This window comes from Balaenoptera ricei, chromosome 18, assembly GCF_028023285.1.
Source record: "Balaenoptera ricei isolate mBalRic1 chromosome 18, mBalRic1.hap2, whole genome shotgun sequence".
In the NCBI taxonomy this organism is placed as follows: domain Eukaryota; kingdom Metazoa; phylum Chordata; class Mammalia; order Artiodactyla; family Balaenopteridae; genus Balaenoptera; species Balaenoptera ricei.
Window position 1 is genome coordinate 42,794,858 of NC_082656.1, and position 25,349 is coordinate 42,820,206.

The window sequence follows — 25,349 nt, forward strand, 5'->3', positions numbered from 1 at the left end:
GCTATTGTCTCCTTCATTTCTTTTTCATTTATTTCTGATCTGATCTTTATGATTTCTTTCCTTCTGTTAGCTTGGGGTTTTTTTGTTCTTCTTTCTCTAATTGCTTTTGGTGCAAGGTTAGGTTGTTTATTCGAGATGTTTCCTGTTTCTTGATGTACGCTTGTATTACTATAAACTTCCCTCTTAGAACTGCTTTTGCTGCATCCCATAGGTTTTGGGTCGTCGTGTCTCCATTGTCATTTGTTTCTAGGTATTTTTTGATTTCCCCTTTGATTTCTTCAGTGATCACTTCGTTATTAAGTAGTGTATTGTGTAGCCTCCATGTGTTTGTATTTTTTTCAGATCTTTTCCTGTAATTGATATCTAGTCTCATAGCGTTGTGGTCAGAAAAGATACTTGATACGATTTCAATTTTCTTAAATTTACCAAGGCTTGATTTGTGACCCAAGATATGGTCTATCCTGGAGAATGTTCCATGAGCACTTGAGAACAATGTGTATTCTGTTGTTTTTGGGTGGAATGTCCTATAAATATCAATTAAGTCCATATTGCTTAATGTATCATTTAAAGCTTGTGTTTCCTTATTTATTTTCATTTTGGATGATCTGTCCATTGGGAAAGTGGTATGTTAAAGACCCCTACTATGATTGTGTTACTGTCGTTTTCCCCTTTTATTGCTGTTAGTATTTGCCATATGTATTGAGGTGCTCCTATGTTGGGTCCATAAATACTTACAATTGTTATACCTTCTTGTTGGATCGATCCGTTGATCATTATATAGTATCCTTCTTTGTCTCTTGTAATAGTCTTTATTTTAAAGTCTATTTTGTCTGATATGAGAATTGCTTCTCCAGCTTTCTTTTGATTTCCATTTGCATGGAATATCTTTTTCCATCCCCTCACTTTCAGTCTGTATGTGTCCCTAGGTCTGAAGTGGGTCTCTTGTAGACAGCATATATATGGGTCTTGTTTTTGTATCCATTCAGCCAGTCTGTGTCTTTTGGTGGGAGCATTTAATCCATTTACATTTAAGGTAATTATCGATATGTATGTTCCTATTCCCATTTTCTTAAATGTTTTGGGTTTGTTATTGTAGATGTTTTCCTTCTCTTGTGTTTCTTGCCTAGAGAAGTTCCTTTAGCATTTGTTTTAAAGCTGGTTTGGTGGTGCTGAACTCTCTCAGCTTTTGCTTGTCTGTAAAGGTTTTAATTTCTCCATCACATCTGAATGAGATCCTTGCTGGGTAGAGTAATCTTGGTTGTAGGTGTTTCTCCTTCATCACTTTAAGTATATCCTGCCACTCCCTTTTGGCTTGCAGAGTTTCTGCTGAAAGATCAGCTGTTAACCTTATGGGGATTCCCTTGTGTGTTATTTGTTGTTTTTCCCTTGCTGCTTTTAATATGTTTTCGTTATATTTAATTTTTGCTAGTTTGATTAATATGTGTCTTGGCGTGTTTCTCCTTGGATTTATCCTGTATGGGACTCTCTGTGCTTCCAGGACTTGATTAACTATTTCCTTTCCCATATTAGGGAAGTTTTCAACTATAATCTCTTCAAATATTTTCTCAGTCCCTTTCTTTTCTTCTTCTTCTGGGACCCCTATAATTCGAGGGTTGGTGCCTTTAATGTTGTCCCAGAGGTCTCTGAGACTGTCCTCAGTTCTCTTCATTCTTTTTTCTTTATTCTGCTCTGCAGTAGTTATTTCCACTATTTTATCTTCTAGGTCACTTATCTGTTCTTCTGCCTCAGTTATTCTGCTATTGATCCCGTCTAGAGTATCTTTAATTTCATTTATTGTGTTTTTCATCATTGCTTGGTTCCTCTTTAGTTCTTCTAGGTCCTTGTTAAATGTTTCTTGCATTTTGTCTATTCTATTTCCCAGATTTTGGATCATCTTTACTATCATTATTCTGAATTCTTTTTCAGGTACACTGCCTATTTCCTCTTCATTTTTTAGGTCTGGTGTCTTTTTCCCTTGCTGTTTCATCTGCTGTGTGTTTTTCTGTCTTCTCATTTTGCTTATCATACTGTGTTTGGGGTCTCCTTTTCACAGGCTGCAGATTCGTAGTTCCCATTGTTTTTGGTATCTGTCCCCAGTGGCTAAGGTTGGTTCAGTGTGTTGTGTAGGCTTCCTGGTGGAGGGGACTAGTGCCTGAGCTCTGGTGGATGAGGCTGGATCTTGTCTTTCTGGTGGGCACGGCCAAGTCTGGTGGTGTGTTTTGGGTTGTCTGTGGCCTTATTATGATTTTAGGCAACCTCTCTGCTAATGGATGGGGCTGTTTTCCTGTCTTGCTAATTGTTTGGCATAGGGTGTCCAGCACTGTAGCTTGCTGGTCGTTGAGTGAAGCTGGGTCTTGATGTTGAGATGGAGATCTCTGAGAGATTTTCGTCATTTGGTGTTACATGGAGCTGGGAGGTCTCTTGTGGACCAGTGTCCTGAAGTTGGCTCTCCCACCTCAGAGGCACAGCCCTGATGCCTGGCTGTAGCACCAAGAGCCTTTCATCCACATGGCTCAGAATAAAAGGGAGAAAAAAATAGAAAGAAAGAAAGAAAGAGTATAAAATAAAATAAAATAAAGCTAGTATAATAAAAAATAAGAAAAAAAATTATTAAGAAATAATTTATTAAGAAATTTTTTTTAACTTTTAAAAATAAATTTATTAATTTTTTATAATAAAAAATAAAAAATATTAAGAAAAAAATTTATTAAGGAAAAAGAATTTTTAATTTTTTTAAAATAAAAAATAAAAAAATATTAAGAAATAATTTTTTTTAGTTTTTTAAAATAAAAAATAATGAAAAAATTATTAAGAAAAAATTTAAGAAAAAAATTTTTTAAGTAAAAAAACAACAACAACAACAAAAAAACGGACAGACCGAACCCTAGGACAAATGGTGAAAGCAAAGCTATTCAGACAAAGTCTCACCCAGATTCATACACATATACACTCACAAAAAAAGGAAAAGGGGAAAAATTAATATATCCTGATCCCAAAGTCCACCTCCTGAATTTGGGATGATTCGTTGTCTATTCATGTGTTCAACAGATGCAGGTACATCAAGTTGTTCGTGGAGCTTTAATCCACTGCTTCTGAGGCTGCTGGGAGATATTTCCTTTTCTCTTCTTTGTTCGTACAGCTCCCAGGGTTCAGCTTTGGATTTGGACCCACCTATGCGTATAGGTTGCCTGAGGGCGTCTGTTCTGTGCTCACACAGGATGGGGTTAAAGGAGCAGCTGCTTCGGGGGCTCTGGCTCACTCAGGTGTGGGGGAGGGAAGGGTACGGAATGCGGGGCGAGCCTGTGGTGGCAGGGGCTGGCGTGACGTTGCACCAGCCTGAGGCGCGCCGTGCATTGTCCCGGGGAAGTCGTCCCTGGATCATGGGACCATGGCAGTGGCGGGCTGCACAGGCTCCCAGGAGGGGTGGTGTGGATAGTGACCTGTGCTCGCACACAGGCTTCTTGGTGGCAGCAGCAGCAGCCTTAGCGTCTCATGCCCGTCTCTGGGGTCCGCGCTGATAGCCGCGGCTCGCGCCCGTCTCTGGAGCTCGTTTAGCTGGCGCTCTGAATCCCCTCTCCTTGCACACCGCGAAACAAAGAGGCAAGAAAAAGTCTCTTGCCTCTTCAGCAGCTGCAGACTTTTTCCTGGACTCCCTGCCGGCTAGCTGTGGTACGCAAACCCCTTCAGGCTCTGTTCACGCTGCCAACCCCAGTCCTCTCCCTGCGATCCAACTGAAGCCCGAGCCTCAGCTCCCAGCCCCCGCCCGCCCCGGTGTGTGAGCAGACAAGCCTCTCGGGCTGGTGAGTGCTGCTCGGCGCTGAGCCTCTGTGCGGGAATCTCTCCGCTTTGCCCTCCGCACCCCTGTGGCTGCATTCTCCTCCGTGGCTCCGAAGCTTCCCCCCTCTGCCACCCGCAGTCTCTGCCCGCGAAGGGGCTTCCTAGTGTGTGGAAAGCTTTCCTCCTTCACAGCTCCCTCCCACTGGTGCAGGTCCCATCCCTATTCTTTTGTCTGTGTTATTTCTTTTTTCTTTTGCCCTACCCAGGTACGTGGTGAGTTTCTTGCCTTTTGGGAGGTCTGACCTCTTCTGCCAGCATTCAGTGGGTGTTCTGTAGGAGCAGTTCCACGTGTACATGTATTTCTAATGTATCTGTGGGAAGGAAGGTGATCTCCACGTCCTACTTTTCTGCCATCTTGCCCCGAGCTCCCCGAGATTTTTTTTTTAAGTTTGGATAACTTTGTGTCCAAGAAAATGAGGTCATACCAAAGTAAGAGTGCTTAACTCAATACTATTATCTTGCTGTTTTCTAATGTGTGTCTTCTAATGCTGAGGTTGGATCAAGATAATATTGGAACAGAAAAAAAATCTAAAGGTAAGAATTTTCTTCCACAATATTTCATCTCTACTGTGTTTTTGTCAAGAAGGATATTAATTTCACTTTAGCAACATATGTAGGTTAAGTATATGGTATATATAAGTGTGTGTATGTGTGTGTTGAATGCAGGATAATGGAGTTATATGAAAACTTAAGAAAAAAGAGATGATAATGCATTTTATATACTGATCTTAGGAAACTTCTTTTTGTTTTTCTCCTCCATCTCTTCTTCCTTCTTTCCTCTTAATAATAATACAAGTTATGTATCATTAAGATTGCTTAAAGAAAATTTGTTGGGAAATCTGAACATCTGATATGTTAATTATTATTTATATAGTAGCGATTTATATAATATATTATGTTTTCTACTATACAAAGATTGAGTTTGAGAAAGGTTATGTAAATTATCCAAGGAGGTATTGCTTGTAAATGATATAGCAATATTTTATACTCATATCCATAGTATATAATTCTGCACTGACTACAGTTCACTGAAAGATACTATTATATCACTTATAATTTAGTAAGTGAATAAGCAACAAGTTAATATATTCAAAATATATTGCATAATCTCAAGTGAGGCACCATATGAAATAATCTATTGAAAATTCTTGAAACCATATATATATACATATATATATATACATACATATACAGGAAATAAAACAGTTTATGACTATTAATTTTCATATAGAGTCCATTAGTATATAATATTGCTGCCATCAATCTATGTATATCTTTTTAAACTTCACAACTAGGCAAATGTGGCAGACTATTACATCAGTGGCCATCATAAACTATTTTTAGTTTATGTGTGTTTCCTTGTATAGTCTACTGTCACATCAACTCAGCTTGGCCACATAATTTAGTTTGACCAATGAGACATCAACAAGCCTTGATAGCTTGATACAAACAGAGACTTGATAATTGCTTGCCCATTAGGTCTTGTCCTCTGACTGTTCTTCGAGCTCTGAATCACTATGTATATACGTCCAGCAACGCTTTTATAGCATCCACTTGGAAAAAAAGAGATGCTCAGTCAGCTCCCAGATGTTTCAGCCATCCCAATGAGGCTCTAAACATGAAAGAAGAAGGCATCTTGAACATTCCAGTTTTATCAGACACCATCTGTGCCTAGCCCCAATTGTAGAATAATGCAGGACAAAAGTTTGTTATTTTGTTTAAGTCTTTTAATTAGGGTAAGCTCATGCAGCAATTGACAACTGAATCAGCTATATAATTATTGTTTTATAAGCAAATATTTGTTTATGTTCATCTATATTTATACTGATTTACTTACCTTCAAAAAATTTTATCATACTCCTTTTCTTATAGAATAATTTTTCTTCTTCATGAGATACAGCTATTTGAATATATTGTGGTAAAATTCTCTCAGATTTTGTTGGGCTAGAGTGTCTTGATTTTGCTCCCCTTTAGATTGATAGTTTATGTTGACCATTATTTATTATTATCACTTTGAAGCTAATATTTCACTTTCTTTGTGATTTCATTATTTCACTACTGACTGCTACTATAAGTATACTTCATTCTATGCCTCTTTTCCTCTTGGAAATTCATTTAGCCTGTAGTTGAAATTTTAATTCTATTCTTATTCTCTTTTTTCAAAATCTATGCTTCATGTCTCCCCTTTTTTATTTACAATATACAAAACATTTTCTGATCTAACTTCCATTCTCTATTCATTACTTACTTGTTCCGTATCTTTAACTATTAATATTCTCTCATTAACTTACCCATTGAGTCGAATATATGTATGCGTATATATATATATACTCCCACACACACATATATATATACATGCATATCTGTTTGTTTCAAAATCTGTTTTTGTTTCTTTATTACAGCTGCATGATCATATTTAATAATTATGTCTTCTAATGTGTTTTCAATTCAATTTATTACTTTAAATATTGATATTTTACATCAATATTTTATAAGGCCAATGAAGATTCTAAGTCATTGGATTTTAATTTTTTTGACTATTACTACTGGCAGTTCAAGGAAATCTTTTTTTTTTTTTTTTTCTGGTAAATTGTCCTTTTATTCTCTCACTTTTTTTTCATCTATATTGAGGTACCATTGGCAAATAAAATTGTAATATATTTAAAGTGTTCAATAAGATAATATCATATACATTGTAAAATGATCCCCCTCAGTCAAGTTAAAACTTCCATCACCTCACATATTTACCTCTATTTTGTGTGTGAGATCACTTAAGTTGTACTCTCTTATTAAATTTCAGTTATACAATACAGTACCATCAACTATAGTCACCATTTTATACATTAGATCCTCAGACCTTCTTCATGTGAAAGGCATTTTCCTGAATTTTGATCTTATGCTCGTAAGTGGCTAATCTAAATTGGACTTCTAATGGGCTTAGTTAGGTATGCTTTTCTCCAAAGAGTACTTGTTTTTGCTTAAGTCGGGAAGTGTTCCACTGGAAACTGCCTCAATTTAACTTTTAAGCTTTGGATATTCCAGACCGTATGTGTAATATATGCTTTCAAAGCTGTTTCTATCATGGAATATGTTTCCACCTAACAAGAGCTGTGGCTGAGCTGATGGAGATTGTCTATGATCTATTCCTTTACTTGGGGCTTTATGTGATATTCTCAGTTACTGTCCCACATCTAGCAAAGGGGTGAAACCTTGTCATTTATCCTCATCATAGATGGGAAAACTAATTTCTCTACTTTTCTGTATGATAAATGTCATAAAACAGTCTTGTTTTCATTTAGGTTTGTTTTGTTTTGTGTGTTTTTGACCCTTGGTTTTCTTATCATTCTGGTTGTCTGTTGCCTCTGTAATTGAAGACTCTGAATTTCCTTTTCCTTTTCTTTTCGTCTTGTGGGCTCTGCTAATCAATTAAAATTATGTTAACTGAAATTTAGCCAATATCTAGGTGTTTTGTCCCAAGATGTTTTTTCTATGGCTGACCATATTGATTGAAATATATTTCTATTTTTCACTCATCCTCTTATAACATATTATATCTCAGTCTACTTATTAAATTTTATATTTAAATTTATAAAAGTTTAATATTTTGTTTAGAATTGTTTTATGTTACTTGTTTAGTTCTTAGATTTGTCATAAATCTTTTGGTCCTACAATTTAGATCAGTAATCAGTCAGTATTTTATTTGTGTTATTTTTCTAGGAAATCTATGCATTTAATTTTGGACTTATTGCTATCATTTCATTTTAAGTGTCAATGGAAATATGAAGCATTGCCCAAGTAGCTTAATCAATACATGTGTATTATTTTACATAACAGGGAGTCTGAAGGTAAGCTGTTTCAGGTTTAATTATTTCAGCGACAGGGTAGCATCAAGACCCTAATGCTCTCCATTTTTCTGCTCTGCCACTTCCTGTGTGCTGGCTATTAACTTTAAGTCTGTATAATCATGATCAAAGATAGTTTCTGCCACCTCAAGATTTAGCTTCCTGCCCCTGAAACAATCTTTGATAAGAACTGGACTTATGATTGTGGTCCTTGTGCATACATTTGTGTCAGATGTCCAAACAAAGTCGAGGTTCTATTAAGTATGAAATGGGAGACTTATTATGGTATGAATAACTAATGGAATCTGACACAAAATCCTTTAATATATAGTAAATGTTTTGTGAATATTATAGTCATCAGTCTTTTTTATAAATTATGTATATATACACATATGTATAATTCTATATGTTTCATTATACATACACATGCATTACATTATATATGTCTACATATTATATATATGTACATATGTTTATATATATGTATATATATATTTATGTGTGAGATCACTTAAGTTCTACTCTCTTAGTAAATTTTAATTGAATAAATTAAATCATCCTTGACCTCTTTATTCTAAGGCTGTGCTTTCCCATGGAGGTAAGAAATGGGAAACAGTTATGACAATATATTGATTGCTTCAGGCATGGGTATGGTTAACACAGCCTGGGACTGCTGACAGAAGTTTGAGGTAGACAAAAGTTTGGGGCAGCCAAAGCCCTTGAGATGAGTGATCACCTGATATATGGCTCTGCTTTTAACCTGAGTGAACCACACTGACTATAAACCCCTATGTGGTTAAGAAATACTGTCTTAAAAAATACTCTTACTGAATTTATTAAATACTTATATTCAGCTTTTAGTTTTATCTTATCCACCTGAACTTTTACATATCCTCCATGAAACCCTATTTAATGTCTTTTCACAGTCTTCAAATGTTTATGTATTATAATTTCTTGTGCATTTAGCTTCTAATTATAAATAAATGTTTTTAAGGTATCATATTCTATATTCTGCAGTCATCTTTAGCTATATTTAATTTTGCTTAGTTGAAATTAACATTCTGATGTATAAAATACTAGTGAAAATTTTTATCTTTAAAATATTTTATTTAAATAATTTTATTTAAATATTTTAGAATAAAGAATGTCTGAATGTGTATCTACAACAACAGCACAATGAATGAGAGTATCATTTTTCTGTATATTAAAGAAAGCTAAAAATCTTGCAATTATAAAGGATGTTTGACTTTGCATTCCTAAAGAGAATTCAGTGACACAATTATATTCAGCAAAACATGATAATACATGGCAGATAACAGAATAACACGTTGAGAAAAACACAAAATAAACATATTTGAAAATAGTATTTATAGATTTTTGTAACTTTTTAATAGTTTCCCTGAATATTTTTAAACAAGGCAAAAATAGTTATTCTTTATTTTATTTATTTTATTGTTAGGTAAAAATAAAATTAAAGATGATAGAATTTTCCCCCAGATAACAACATTCTTCTTTGAAAGACAGTATAAGAAAAATATATGGGATTTGATGTCAAGTAACACATGGCTTTTCTTAATTTAATAACTGTTTTTATTTGGGCAAATAACTGAAACAATATGACTTTTAGTTTTTCCATGGGAATAAGAATATTTATAGTTTGGATAAGTAGGAAAAGAAAAACCCTATCAACTTGCAGATTCACTATAATCTGTTTCCTAAAGGAGGATAAATCATAAGCAGGGTGAGGGGTGACATAGATCTGAGAACATTGCTTATACTCTAAGAGGGAAAGTAAGTATAATAACTCAGCCAAATATTCCAGGGAAGCTAAAAAACAAGAAATTGGAACAAGTATGAAGTATGAAACATCAATGTCATACTTGACATTAGAGACAAGAAGCAAGTAGTCCACCATAAAGGTCATCAGGAAATCTCTAAACCCTAGTGTCAATAGTTTTAAAAATGACCCCAACTTCTATTAGAGTACATATAGAAATTACACTAATCAGCTCAACCTGCCATAACAAAATACCATAGACTGGGTGTCTTCAACAGAAATTTATTTTTGAGCACAACCCATACCACATACTACAGCCCAATTACTGGAATAATAAAAATTGGAATAATTTTATAATTGTCTTGAGACAATTATAATAATTCAGATAAATATTAATTGGCTTGGTCTGGGTTTATAGTGGAGAATCCAAGAGGTATGACTTTGAGATATTAAGAAGAATAACTAATGTATTTGTTTTGGGCATTGTGGAAAAACTCAAGGAATGATTCCTAAGTTTTCAACTTCGGCAAGCAGATTAAAAAGAAAAATCAAGCAAACAAACAAAAGACTGAGGGAGCTACACAGTATATGTTAGTATGAAAGTATTGGGGAGGTCAAGGCTCCTGCCACAGTTGTGTTAAATTTGAACTGTCTGTGGACATGCAAGTTGTGACACCAAGCAAGTAGTTTGATATATTAGTTTGATGAACAATGGAAATATCAAGGCTGGAGACATAAGGGCAGGAGTCAACAAATAAATGATATTGTAATAATTTTTATATCCTTACATAAATAATTGAATATCAAAAGTATATTAATAATTTATTATAAACAGAGCTTGATTCTAATGGTATTTTTATTTTTGCACTTACATTGCTAATTTCCTTCAGCAAGTACAATTGAAAGATTTTATTTCAAAATTAAACTGATTTTTATATCCTAAGGGCAATTTGTCTTCAAAATAATATTTTGATTGCAGAAGTTATTTTCACAGTAATCATGTTTCAAAAAAACTTCTATTTTGAGATTATTTTAATGCAGAAAGAAATGAAGTACATCTTCATTTCTTTACAAATGAATATTTATCCCAAAGTAACAATTTTATTTTTTGAGGATTATTTTTTTAAATGATAGTATAAATTAAGATGAAACACAGATAAGAAAGCATAAGAAAACAATATGGTAACTTTTTGTTCAGATCTTTTAAAATGTCAACACAAATCAAAGTCAGAATTCAGAGACTATTCTAGAAGTATTTTCTCTCAAGTCCCATTGGCTGAATTGTGGCTGGTAATGGTCTGTAAAAGGAAAGCCAATTTGCCCCTTGATAGAGATTACTGTACCAAATGTAGCAAAGAGCTTTACGAAATGTGACACGCTTTTGATTCAACTGTGAAAGGGTCAATTAGTTTCCTAGTTTTTCTTTTTGTGCAACGGAAATAGGTCTTGCTTGTTAATTCTCTTTAATTTCCCTCATCAGTTTCTTGGCATTACTGTTTATTTCTTAACCTGCAAAACTGTATTTAAGACAAAGTGTATAGTTCCACGTGTTTTAAAATTCTAATTCACTGGTAAATAACTATTTTTAAAAACTTTATTTATGAGGTTAAAAAATTTTGAAACTAAATTTATTATATTTATGAATAAATTTTTAAAGAAGAGAATGAATTATTTCTTCAACATTTCTAACTTTCTCAATATTAATTAGTATGACTTTGCTTCCTAGATTAAAATTTCTTAAAAATTAGATGGTTATGCTATAGCCATCCACATAGTTAATATCTATGAAAAATTTGTCCTTTATTTTTAATGTACTGTAGCATAGAAAAACATAAAATACACATGTTACATATGATCATTATGTATATTTATAAACTTAAATCAATAGGTGAATTATAGAGTTAAAACTTATCTTTTCCAACTTTCTGCACATTTTAGTATATTCATTTTAGAGTTTATATCTGAAACAATGTTTTAATTAAATTAGGAAAGCAAATGAAAGACTCATCCTTATGTTAGAGATGTCTTATAAGTAAATAAATAATTTATGTAATTAAAAAAAGATTGAGAACTTCCCTGGTGCCGCAGTGGTTAAGAATCCACCTGCCAATGCAGGGGACATGGGTTCGATCCCTGGTCCAGGAAGATCCCACAAGCTGTGGAGCAACGAAGCCTGTGCACCACAACTACTGAGCCTGCGCTCTAAAGCCTGCAAGCCACAACTACTGAACCCACACATTGCAACTACTGAAGCTTGCATGCCTAGAGCCTGCGCTCCACAACAAGAGAAGCCACTGCCATGAGAAGACTGTGCACCGCAACGAAGAGTAGCCCCTGTAGCCACAAGTGGAGAAAACCCACAGGCAACAGTGAAGACACAGTGCAGCAAAAAAAAAAAAAAAAGATTGAATTTACTGTATGATTCTTATGAAATTTACTTTAAGGTAATCATTACCTTATGTGTTTATTCTGGGAAAAAGTTGAACATGATAAATATAAACATTACGTCTCTAAAAATGCCAATTTAAAAACATGGAACCTTCAGAGGTGTCATATTTTGTGTACTTTCAAACAGCTATCACTGCAACAAAATAAATTGGAAATGTGCAGAAATATTTTTATTGATTAATATAGATATTTTATATGTAGAACATGTCTTATAGTGGGGAGAGCACAGTAATTTTATGTAATTTACTTTGAAGTATGCATATAAGATTAATATCATATTTTAGAATAATACAAATTCAGGCTGTGGAAAAAAATGGCAAACTAGGAGAATCCAGCTTCCTTATCACCCCACAAAGATCAATGATTGGACAGCTATCCACAAACAAAAACATCTCTAGAAAACCTCTGGAGTCTACTTAGATGTTTTAGCAACACCATGAAACAAAAAACTTGAGAATAATTGCAAAAGAAGAGAAGGGAGACATAATCCCATCTCTCAGGCTGGCATTGTTTAGTGCCAAGAAGGAACACCTCAGCTGGAAAGAGTTCCTCTTATCTGTAAAGGAAGATCAGGGTGAGCCACCAGCTTCTTCAGCCTTTGTGGGCAGTTTACAAAAGTCCCAACTCAGTTTCACCTCACCCAGACTGGTAAAGCTGAGAGGTATTGAGCCAGATAGGAACAAGGATGGAATTCAACAAATCCTGAGATTTGAGATAGATCTCAAAAACACAAGTTCAAACTGCTTTGAATTGCAGGACTCCTGCTTCTAAAGACAGATGTTAATGCTCACCTTAACAAATCTACAGAAGGTATTATTTCACAAGAGCATTTATTTCAATCATTGAGCATGTATCTGTTGAATAACCTCATATAGACACTGATTTAGGCACTGGGCAAACAAAAAATTACATATGATCCCTATGTGCAAGACTGACCACAGGTGAAAAATTACTGTACTTCATAGCAAACTATTCATGGAGGACAGGGAGCACACATTCCATGGAGAAATATTGCTTACCCAGACAATGTTCCAGAGGTAACCCTTGAGCCATGAATGAAGAGAAGAGTTTGGTATGACTACCAGAGAGGCAGAAAGGAAAAGAATGAGCAAATGCACAGGGATATAAAAAGGCATAACATTCAGGGGAAATTCAAACATTTACCTGTTGCTGATATACAAGATACTAAGAATGAGCACATACAGTAATAGTGAAAATGTAGTCAAAGACAAGGTCATGTAGGGCTTATCCTATTTTCTCATTTTCTCAGTTTTCAGCTGTGAGACAATCATTTTTAGAAATCACTCCTTATGGTATTGGTACATGAGTAGAAAGACTAATAGAACAGAACACAAAGTACAGAAAGAGAAAAAAAATAGCTATTGTGATTTAAAATGTATTAAATTGGCATTCAGATTAAATAACTAGTATTGTGAAAACTGATAGTCATTGCAAAGTGATACTGGATCTGTATGTCACACTACATGCCAGGATAAACACCAAAAGGATCAAATATTTAAATGTCAATAATGACATTATATTAGGACTAGAATAAAAGCTGAATGTGGGTGAATTCATTTAAAATATTGGAGTGGAAAAGTTTTTTAAACTATCACTTAAAATACAAACAGTATAATTAAAAAATGATAAATTGAAGTATATTAAAAATCAAAACAAAAGAAAAATAAACCTGATAAAAAACAACATGAAGCACAAACTTGCAGGGGAAGCATAAGCAATATCAAAGATAAATAATTATTGTAAATGACTATATCAAAAAAATGGTGTCCTCAAATTTCATATGTTGAAGACTTAACCGCCAGTTCTTCAGAATGTGATTTTTTTTTGAGATAGGGTCTTTAAAGAGTTAACTAAATTAAAATGAGGCAATTAATGTGGATCCTAATCCAATCTGACTAGTGTCCTCATAAGAATTGGAGATTAGGGCATACAGAGAGGTACCAGGATTGCCCACACACACAAAAAGCCCACGTGAGGACACAGGATGAAGGCAGTGGCCTGCAAGCCAAGGAAAGAAGTCTCAGGAGAAACTAAACCTACAAACTTTGACCTGGGGCTTCTAGTCTCCAGAACAATTAGAAAAAAAATTTCCATTGTTTAATAAGACACCCAATCTGAGGTACGTTGTTATAGCAGCCTTAACAAGCTAACACAATCTCTCTTACATGAAAAGTGAGAGAAATGAAGAAAAACAAAAAATTCTCCCAAACCCAACTGAATAATGGGCAAAAGACATTAAAACACAGTTTACAGAAAACATACAAGTATTCCTTAAACAGATGAAAAGTAGCTTACGCTTATTCATAATAAAAATAATGTACGTAAGACTACAATCAAGATGCTATTGGGGAGAAGGAAATTTCCCCCTCTACCTCTCTTGAGTTTTTGTGGCTGGACTAATAATGAAATTAACACAAGACAGATAATAGGGGGAAAATAAACACATTTTAATTTGTGTGCAAGGAGATCTCATAGAAATGGGACCAAAAAAGTGGCCAAAGCAGGCAGCTTTTATACTTTTTAGACAAAGAAACAAATTTGTGATGAATTGACAGGACAACGAAACAGGTTTTGGGAGCTTAATTAGTGAAGAATCTAAATAGAGCTTGGGATTTGGGTAGTGAATTAAAGAAGTAACAACATTTGTTTATATATCCTTTTCCCCCAGAATTCCCTATCTTTGGAGATAAGAGTGTCCTCTACCGACAGATGTAGGAAGTGCACCTTTCACAAGAGATTTATTTCCTGCTTTCAGGAAAACAGAGAGGAGGGTCAGAGTGTCCCTCTTGCACTGGCCATTTCTTAAGTAACTTAAATGCAAAATAATAAATATGCTATTGAAGAACATTTTGGGATGTCCTACCCTGGGTCCCAACAATGTTATGTCTCATTGTTCAGATTGACAGAAACCCCAAAGATGTGGAGAAACACCGCCTCTTTAACAAAGGTGTGCTATCCCTACGCAACCATGTAGATTCCTTATTATGCTTATAAACCAACCGTAAGTTTGGTAGGTTGTTCTAGTAGTATAATTTATTCAAACTCAACCCTTTTATATTGATTGAAACAAAACTTATAGAATATATTATATTTGAAACATGTTATCAAGAATATAAAATAATAGCCTGTATTTGGACACTGAGAATTCCTCAGCAGCAAGATATATATATATATATATATTTTTTTTTTTAATAAATTTATTTATTTATTTATTTATTTATTTTTGCTGTGTTGGGTCTTCATTTCTGTGCGAGGGCTTTCTCTAATTGCGGTGAGCGGGGGCCACTCTTCATCGCGGTGCGCGGGCCTCTCACTATCGCGGCCTCTCTTGTTGCGGAGCACAGGCTCCAGACACGCAGGCTCAGTAGTTGTGGCTCACGGGCCCGGTTGCTCCGCGGCATGTGGGATCTTACCAGACCAGGGCTCGAGCCCGTGTCCCCTGCGTTGGCAGGCAGATTCTCAACCACTGCGCCACCAGGGAAGCCCTGCAAGATATATTTTTGTAATCAAATGCCCATTATTTAGTTCACTTATTTACATTGTCACTTGTCTTTTTCCTGGTCTTACACTTGAAGACCTAAGATTTGTCTCATTATTATTATGTTACTACAGGTCTTACCAGCTTTTCAAGACTGTCCTCAAAAGCATCAAGACATTTTTGACCTTTCCAAGACCCTGCTAATATCTCCTTATCAGGACACTTTGTTCACTCATTCCCTAGGACAGGCCCTTTAAAAAGCATGCCCTTGAACTTGGAGGCAGGCAGTGAAATATTTTCAGATTTGTCCCAGTGGAACTATCTCTCCTTCCCCCTGTTGCTCACTTCTTTGTCCTTCTTTACTTTTCTTCTCAAAGGAATCACCTGAGGGAGAAAAAAAAAAAAAAAAAATGAGTGTCAGAATGCCAGTGGAAATTCAAAGCCTTGATTCATCTTACTGAAAAATGCACTGGCTCCCACCACAACTCTCCAGAGTCAACATCCTCACAGATTTGATGATTCTCTACCTATCATATTCCTTCCTCAGTTTGCTTGGTATTTTAGAGTTATACATAATGGATCAAATGGATAAAGTTTTTCTGCTCTCTGAGCAGGATACATTCATAAAAGTTTGCATGTACATAAAACTATTTCTATGAAAAGACAATAATATATTGTGACTTCTAGAAAATTATCCACTGTCTTTATGTAAACAACTGTGTCCTGTGGAAATTTTATTTTCATCATAGCAATAGCCATATCATTCCTATTTACAATACATTATACATTTCAACTATGGCAAAATGTGAAGATTACTATGAAGTGACTTCCTTTCACACATATGTATGCATTTAAACACATGACTATAAGTAGGCCCATGGAAATTGAGTGAGGAACTAGTATGTAGAGTAGTATGTCATTTTAGAATCACAAAGTTACTTGTTATATGGGTATATATTGATTTTCTAAAGGTGTTTAACTTTGCATTCTGAGGAGCTATCAATATGCCATATTTTCTCTAAAAACTTTTTTTAGATCTCTTATCTAAACCTTAAAGTCTTATTTTCTTTTAAAAATGGCACACTCAAAAAAAAAAAAATTGGCACACTCATACTCTTTCTTTCCGTAGAGTTAAATTTTGTTAAATTTTTCTTGCAATTCTTTATTGATATCAATTTATCTCAGGTGTGACAATTCAAAAGATATTAGAAAAAAAATTATTTTGAGTAGGAAAATCATGATGCTCACTATAGAGAAAATATTTTTTCTTATCCTTTTATTTTTGTCTTTATTTTCATTTTAAATGAAGGAGATCAAAAATATAGACTTATAAACATTTTAAAGACACTTTGGAGGTTTTTACACTGTTTTCCAAGAATTCTGAGTTTAATGAAACTTTAGGTTTTGGAGATTCTAAGTTTGTGAATTTGTATTAGCGTTTATGGTCTGCATAAATGTTAAAGAATATTTCAGTTGTGTCCACTGTGTTGAGAATGTGTAAATGCAAAGCTAGAGAATTTCTGAACATTGTCACACAATGGGAATATTTTATAATTACCTGACTGTATTAATTAAAATAAAAATTATGATAATTTGGTCACAAAGTCACTTCGATTCTTTTTTTTTAAGTTTTTTATTTTTTTGACGTGGACAATTTTTAAACTCTTTATTGAATTTGTTACAATATTGCTTCTGTTTTATATTTTGGTGTTTTGGCTGCAGTGCATGTGGGATCTTAGCTCCCTGACCAGGGATCGAACCTGCACCCCTTGCATTGGAAGGTGAAGTTTTAACCACTGGACCACCAGAGAAGTCCCAAAGTCTCTTTGATTCTTAGAAATTTCAGAATAGAATACTTTGATGCTTGCTAATATTTAATAAACCTCTGCTTTTATTCCATTAGTAAGTAAAAACTAATTGTGATTTTTGCAAATGAACATGCTATTGTAAAACATAACATTTTTATTATTCTTTGCTTGGAATAAGGTGTTTCACATAAATATTTAGATGCTGTGTGCACTAGAGTCATGATAAAATAGTGATAAGTAAAAATTAAGCACTCTGCCTTTTCAGCTTATACAATTACAAAAAGTGTGAACCACCCCTTAGAGTATGCCCTTCATCTTGTTTGGGTTGACTCCTTGTTTTGGTCTGTACTTCCCCTCACTGCTGTGGATGTCCTCTTCAACTTAGGCCTCTCTCTGGGCCACAGCATCTCTCTTGTCCACTCCAGAACACATATATTGTTTCCTAATGACATTTAGTGTTCAGAAAGGGAAGGGAAGGAGAAGGGGAGGAAGGTGAAGGAAGGAAAAGGAATGATGAAAGGGGAATGTGGAGAAAGGGGATGGGAAAAGAGTAGAGATGATAATGCTATTTTAAATTCATACTTCATAGTTAAAGAATTAAGGGTTTGAGGGTAGAAGGGATGCAGACCAGAATAAGACACAAAAGGCACAGATAGATATCTGCATACTAGAGTGGAGGAGAGAGATGCCATGGCCCAGAGTGGGCCAGGGGGGCCCAAGCAGAGCGAGAAGTCTGGCCTGGTGTGGGGGTCATAGTCTGTCTAAGTTGAGGAGGACATCCACAGGAGTGGGGTCAACCCAGACAGGATAATGAGTGCACTCACATAAGAGGTGGCATGTGGTGTGGGGGATCAAGGTGCAGTGGCTGTCCAGATTGTATATGTGTGTGATGTGGGGAGGCCTAGAATGAAATATGTGCGGTGTCCTGAAAAAGTCAAGTTTTAAATGTATTTTACATGGATAAAGGTGCTATTTAAACTCTTTGACCACTTAGTACTCAGAATATCAACTAATTTTGCCCATGATTGTCAGGGTTTAATTTAAAAACTATAAAAGCAAACTTGTACTCCCAGTTTATGCAACTTATTAGAGGACATTATGTTTGATTTAATAAATGCTCAAGTATTTCCATTGCAGCTGACTATTTGCTACACATAATTTGTTAAAATGTCATAAATGCCTACATATATGCCAGAATATCTGAAAATGTGAAAGAAAATACCAACAAAGTATATGGAGCAACTCTCACACACCATTTCATACATTGTAGTTAGGGGTGAAAATTTTACATTATTTTGGGAAAATGTTTAGTAGTAGCTACTAAACACTAAAAATATTAAACATTCATATTGTGTTATTAGCAGTACCAATTGTACGCATATTCCCAAAATATATATGTGTGTGTGTATATATATATATATATATATATATATACACAAACATATATACATATATATATATATCCTTAAGTATTGTGTTTTTTCATCTTAGAGAATAAAAGCAATGGACTAGTATAAATCACAGAAGTGTTTCTTTCAGTCTTCCTTCTTTTCCACTCTATTTATTTCAAGATTAGACTGCTCAAATGACTGTCACACCCTTGTCATGCTCCCTTTTGAGGGCCTAAACAGAATCTGCTAAAGCATACATAGTAACACCTCATTCCATCAACCATTTTTTCCAGATTTAATGAGATATAATTTTTTCCAGTTTCACTGAGATATAGATCAACATATATCATTGTGTAAGTTTAAGATGTACAAGGTGTTGATTTGATACACTTATATATTGCAAAATGATTACCACATAATTATCATTTCTTTTTTGTGGTGAGAACACTTAAGATCTACTCTCTTAGTAACTTTCAAGTATATAATGTAGTATTATTAACTATAATCGTGATGTTATGAATTAGATCCCCAGAACTTATTTAGCTTCTAATCGGAAATTTGCGCTTTTTGATCAACATCTTCTACCATGGGATCCAGCAATCCCATTTCTGTGTATATATCCAAAGGAAAAGAAAACAGGACCCCAAAGAGATACCTGCACTCTCATGTTTATTGCAGCATTATTTACAATAGCCAAGGTATGGAAACAACCTAGTGTTCACTAACCATTTTTAATTGCTAGTTTTGGATCAGACAATATAGATTGAAGTTTCTAGATCATAGTATCTGATGTAGAATATTTCATATGCATTAAACATAAAAATAAAAGTGACACTATGAAATAGGAAAAAGGTTTTGATGGAAAGAGGAAAAATGAAAAGAATGACCAGACACACACACACACACACACATAAAGTCAGTGCTTATTCACTTTATTTGTTTGTTGTTGTTTTTGTTTATTTTATATCTGGACCTTTTAATATTTTTCCCCTTTCCATTGATACACTGATAATCAGAAAAATTGAGTTGCTTCCTTACCTTCTCTTTTAGGAGCAACAGACTGTAATACAAAAGCAGAAGAGTGAGACAGAAATGTGTTCACATGCTCCAAGGACACAGTGAAAGCCAGTGATCTTAGTGAGCAAGGAGATAGTGGTGGAAGGTGAGGTCTGAAACGTTCCTGAGGTCAGATTGTGAAGGACAAAGATTATGGTAAGGAATTGGGATATGACCTTGACTCTAGTGTATAGATGACAGCAGGAGTGTAATAAGATTAGATTTACATTTTTGTTTTTAAAGATCAATCTGCCTCAAGTGTGATGAATGCTTAGCAGGAAACAAGAATGAAGATTGAAAGAATAGTTAAGAGGTAGGTTTACTTGTGTAGGTGAGAGAAAATAGTGATTTGGGTGTGGTTTGTTGAAAGAAAGATGGCACAATTTACTCACATTTGGGATATATTTTACTTGTATTTGGCATGTACTTGCAGCAAGTACACAATCATTTTTGTCCTAGGAATAACAGTTGACAAAAGAACAGAGAAGAGAAAGAAGAAAATATCAACTATATTTTCCTAGATATAGGTCTAGGCTTAAGCTGGACTTAAAATATGTAAAGCATATATTTTTCCTTGTCATATTCTTATATGTTACCTTTTCACATAACTGATTCCCCAGATCCTAGGCATACAATGTTCTCATGCCACCTTAATTTCTTATTTGTGACATCAAAAAAAAAAAAAAAAAAAAAAAGAGAGAGAAAAGAAAAGAAAACTAAAAGAAAAAAAAAATTCTCCAGGGTCCCAGTTTGCTTTCTCTATGTAATTTCTTAAAACATTCATTACTCTGGGCAGGAAAATAAATGATTAAGTAAATAGATGGGATGGAAGTAATTTTCTGCAATTTCTGAAGGATTAACAGATCAATACACTTACCTAGAACATTCTTATTTCATTTATTGTTAGAAAAGAACCCTCAGCTCACAGAGGACAGCAAGATGTAAACCAGCTACAATCCCATAAATGTTGAAAGTAGAAAATGAGATCTAATGTATTAAACAAGACAGTTTATTGCTCATGAAGCCGAATCCAGCCTCTGTAACCCAAAACCAAATTAAATCTCGGACACAGAGTTTTGGGTGAAGAAGAAAATAACACTATTTTGCTTTGCCAGGCAAAGGGGATGTTGACTTAAAATAAAAATGCACAATGTGAGAGTTGTGAGTTAAGTTTTATTTGGGGCAAAATGAGGACTGCAGCCTGGGAGACAGCATTTCAGATAGCTCTGAGAAATTGCTCCAAAGAGGTAAGGGGGGGAAGGTCAATATATATGTGATTTTGGTGAAGGGAGAATACATACAATCAAGCACATATTTTTGCAGAAGGTCTTGTGAAGGTTACTGCTAGTCACAAGGAGAAGATGTCACCATGAAGGAAAAAGTATAGTGTTTTCTAGATATGAGGAGATGCAAGAATTGGGCTCATAAAATAAGCTCCTGAAAATATCTAACTCTCTGAAGACCTGTTCTGCCAGTTTTTCTCAGAGCACCAAGTGCCTCATTCCTGATCTCCACCCTGAACTCCTTTCAGGGGGTGTTGAAGGTCAGCACTTGCAGTGGCATCTGATTTAATCCATGTAGAGGTAGGTGGCAAGTGCCAATTTGTAGTTGACAGGGGCCACAGCAGGCTAATGCCCTCAGAACTGTGTGTCCCTACCTGGAGGGGGCAGTGAGGAGTTTTATAGCAATGGTTCAAAGAGGAGGGCATGATCAACTTGTGGACATTCTTCTGATTGGTTGGTGGTGAGGTAAGTAGGAGTCAGCATCATTAACCTTCTCTTTCCAACCAGTCTGGGGTCTACATACTTGTGGGCAGCATACAGTTAACAGCATACAGTTAACCACCACGAAACAGCTCAAAGATTTTATTATGTATATCCCTTGAGGGGGAACCAGAACCCTGCCCCAAGGTTGCACTATTGTTTCTTGACTGTTCCTCCCTTGTCTCTGCATCCCCTCGCTTCCCTAATTAGCAACTGTTTGAACCTGCCCTTTGGAACTCAGGGAAGGTCATGGAGGCTGAATGAAGCCTATTTCCTATAATCAAGAAATGCGGAACACAGAAAGGCTTTTGTGCCCAGAAGCCCCACAGTCTCCTGCTCCGTTTCACTCAAGCATAACAATTATAAACATTAGCAAAATTGCATCGGTTTCTCTGTCCCCAAGTCCCAGAGTTGGCTTAGTTGTCACAGATAGATACCAGGCACATAGTGAGCTTTGCGCCACAGCTGAGGAAATTTAAGCTTAAGTAACTGTCACTTTTATAGGAAGCAGAAAGCAAGGCTGCTCTTTGCGTGAAGACAAATATGCAAGAACACAAAAGATAGGATTGCCTTCCACAGTTCCTATGTGTGTGAGCGTGTGTGTGTGTGGTGTGTGTGTGTGTGTGTGTGTGTGTGTGTGTGTATTTACTTATTAGAATGTAGTGTAAGGAAGCAAAGTAAAAACATTTGTAAAATATGAGTTAGGTGTTATTTTAACCAAGACAGCTGAGCTGGCCCTTAGTCAGGACTCAATACCTAAACTTTACCTGATTTCAAACATTTTTCACTTCCCCAATCTAAGTTCACAGAGTTCTGAAACTCAAGTTTTTATTTGTTTTTTTATGTTTTTGGTATCTTAATTGCTCTTAAAGAGGCAATGCTTGGAATTTTGGTAGGAAGAGCGACTGCTAGGCCAGAGTGTTGTGGGTGGCAAGAGGAGAAAAGAGGGTAGGACTGCAACTATTTGTAATTCGTGTATCTGTAAAACAAGGCCTCTCTGCATTCATAAACTGGAACAATACATTTTTAATAAATAATAGTAGCTCCTACTTCATACAAAGGGATGAAGCTCAGAGTATATTTTGAGTTGCTAAGTCTTTTTTTCTGTTATTGTGATCTTATAAAAGCTAGGAAGCTGAATGAAAAAGATAAAATATATAACAATAATGTATATGCCTATTACTCCTTCTATAGTCCTGCTTAAAGCAGTTCTTTGTCTTTTTCTTAATTAAAATACCTCTTTTCTCTATAAATTCAATATGCAGTATTTGTTTAAGAAGGTAAGTGTTATCTCATACAGTAATGGTTGTAACACCTGACAGTGCTACCCAGCTACTCAGGAGAGGTTTGGTTTATAACAAAGTATGCTGAAACCTGGTCTAGGAACCCTGAAAAAATGAGATATGGTCATGTAGAGTAATTATGCCAAGAAATGCAAAACTAAAACTATTATAAAAGTATCTGTGATAGCAGCTGCATCAGTAAGTTATTTTGTGGCACATCCAATAAAATGAGAATTCAATATATAAATTGTAACAAATCTTCCACAAAAGCTAAATACTGTTCTCGCTAAAAATAAAATTATAAGACATATATTTTTCCAATGGTCATTTATTAACAGCTTAGAGTGAGAGAGACAGAGACAGAGAGACAGAGACAGAGACAGAGAGACAAAGAGGTAGAGAGATGTTAACAGGAAAAGATGTTTATTGCTTTTATGAACCTTAAGATATTTGACTCAACAAGTAGAAACTTTAGAATGCTACAAGTGGTATTTCTAGGTTAACCAATTAATTCTGTCCATAAATTCAACAAGAAAAAAAAGCATGTATGTAACTGAGCAGGACCCTATGAGGTTTTCCTGGGACACACCACTCCCCAGTATCCTCTGCTTTAGCTCCTCTCTGAAGTACATAGATAATAGTATCTGATGAATATTTCCTGAGTTTTTCAGATACGAAGACCACCACCAAATGGGAGAAATTACCTATTTGATGATCATGAGCACATAGCCTCCAGACCTTCTGGTGCCTAAGTATTGATCATCATCAACCAATCAGAGAATTGTGCATGAGCTGATCACCTACCCTGGGATGCTTCTCCCTCAACTTGCCTTTAAAAATGCTTTGCTAAAACCCTTCAGGGAGTTTGGAGTTTTAGAGCACGAGCCTCCCATCCTGCTTGTACTGGCAACTTTACAATAAATGCTGCATTTTCCTTCACCACAACCCAGTATCAGTAGATTGGCTTTACTATGTGTGGGTGAGAGAACCCAAGTTTGGTTCAAATATATAAAGTAAGTAACATATAAAGTAAGGATTGATTCATAACACAAAAATAATAAAATACACCAACTTACATTCTGATTTTGACCACACTGCACATATGCTACCCATACAATCCAAGTAGAGCAATCTACAAATTTAAGAGTAGCATACTTAGATCCATTATGCTTACTCAGAAATATTGCCTCTAGGGTGAACCAGCCATTCAGAGTAAAGCTGCTTCCAAAGATAATATAACTAATCAATTCCTTAGTGCAGAGAAAATTGTAACATCTATGATACTCTGCCAGATGTTGAATATATTGAACATTGCCAGTGAATAAATTACTTTCCAAAGGTAAATAAAACAATTTGACACACAGGTGTCGACTGAAAAAAAATGCACAACGTGAGAGTTGTGAGTTAAGCCTTATTTGGGTCAAGGTGAGGACTATAGCCCAGGAGAGAGCATTTCAGATAGCCCAGAGAAACTGCTCCAAAGAGGTAGGGGGAGAGGTCAGTATTATATAAGATTTTAGAGAAGCGGGTATACGTGCAGTCAAGCGCACATTTTGTCAGAGGCTTCCTGCTAGTCACAAGGAGCAGATGTTACCATTAATGATTTCAGTGCTTTTCTAGATATGAGAAGATGCAAGAATTTGGCTCATAAAATCTTCTCCTGAAAATACCTAACTATCTGAAGGCTTGTTCTACCAGTTTTTCCCAGAGCAGTGCCTCATTCCTGATCTCCACCCTGAACTCCTTTCAGGGCGTATAGAAGGTCAGTGGCTGTGGTGGCTAGTGACCTAATCCCTGTAGATGCAGATGGCAAGTACCAATTTTTTGTTGGCACAGGAAAGTATTTTGAAGTTATTCATGCTCTTATACTAAATTCATTTCCAAATGCACTGTTTATTTCAATGCTACAGAATATGTAAATAAGAAACTGTCTGTGTATCTGTGTGATTAGGCCTAAAAATAAGAGCATATTTTCATGAAGAAGGAATGTAACAGTCATAGACAAAATTAGGAGAAATCCTAGATTCCCCAAGGTAATGTTATAGGATTCTCTTTACTTTCCAGTTGGCACAAAGTCCTTTCTGGTTTCAGCTGAATCTTTGGTAATGCCAAAGAATAAAATTTTCATTAATCAGGGATAGGTATAAATATCAATACCTATTTTCCTAAAAAGAGGAATGCCCATATCATCAGGCAAAGGATTAGAAGATTCTACTCTAACGCACTGTGTTTAGTAGTAAGAGATAGTATGTGATATGTGGATGAGAGAAAAAAAGGGAATTAATACACTTGAAGTCATGTAGATCAATGTAATCCTAAACATGCACACTGAAATCACATAAATCTCACTTAAATTTTATAAAATAGTGGAGAGAAATGCCAAATCTACCTAACTCTATGGGTTAAGGACAATGGAAGAAAGGTGTGCTGAGGTCTTCATGGCTCTTAATCAAATTGAAATGACAGAGGCTATATAGATCACAGATAAATTTCAGTTTTTATATATGGGAACCACAGATCAAAGGGAAGGATGAAAACCTAGAAAAGATGAAAATTTTGACAACATCAGACAAAATCAGTTTATGAGGTCAACTATGTAGGCCTACATATCCCAAGGTGACAAGTATTTCAGATGATTGTGAGTC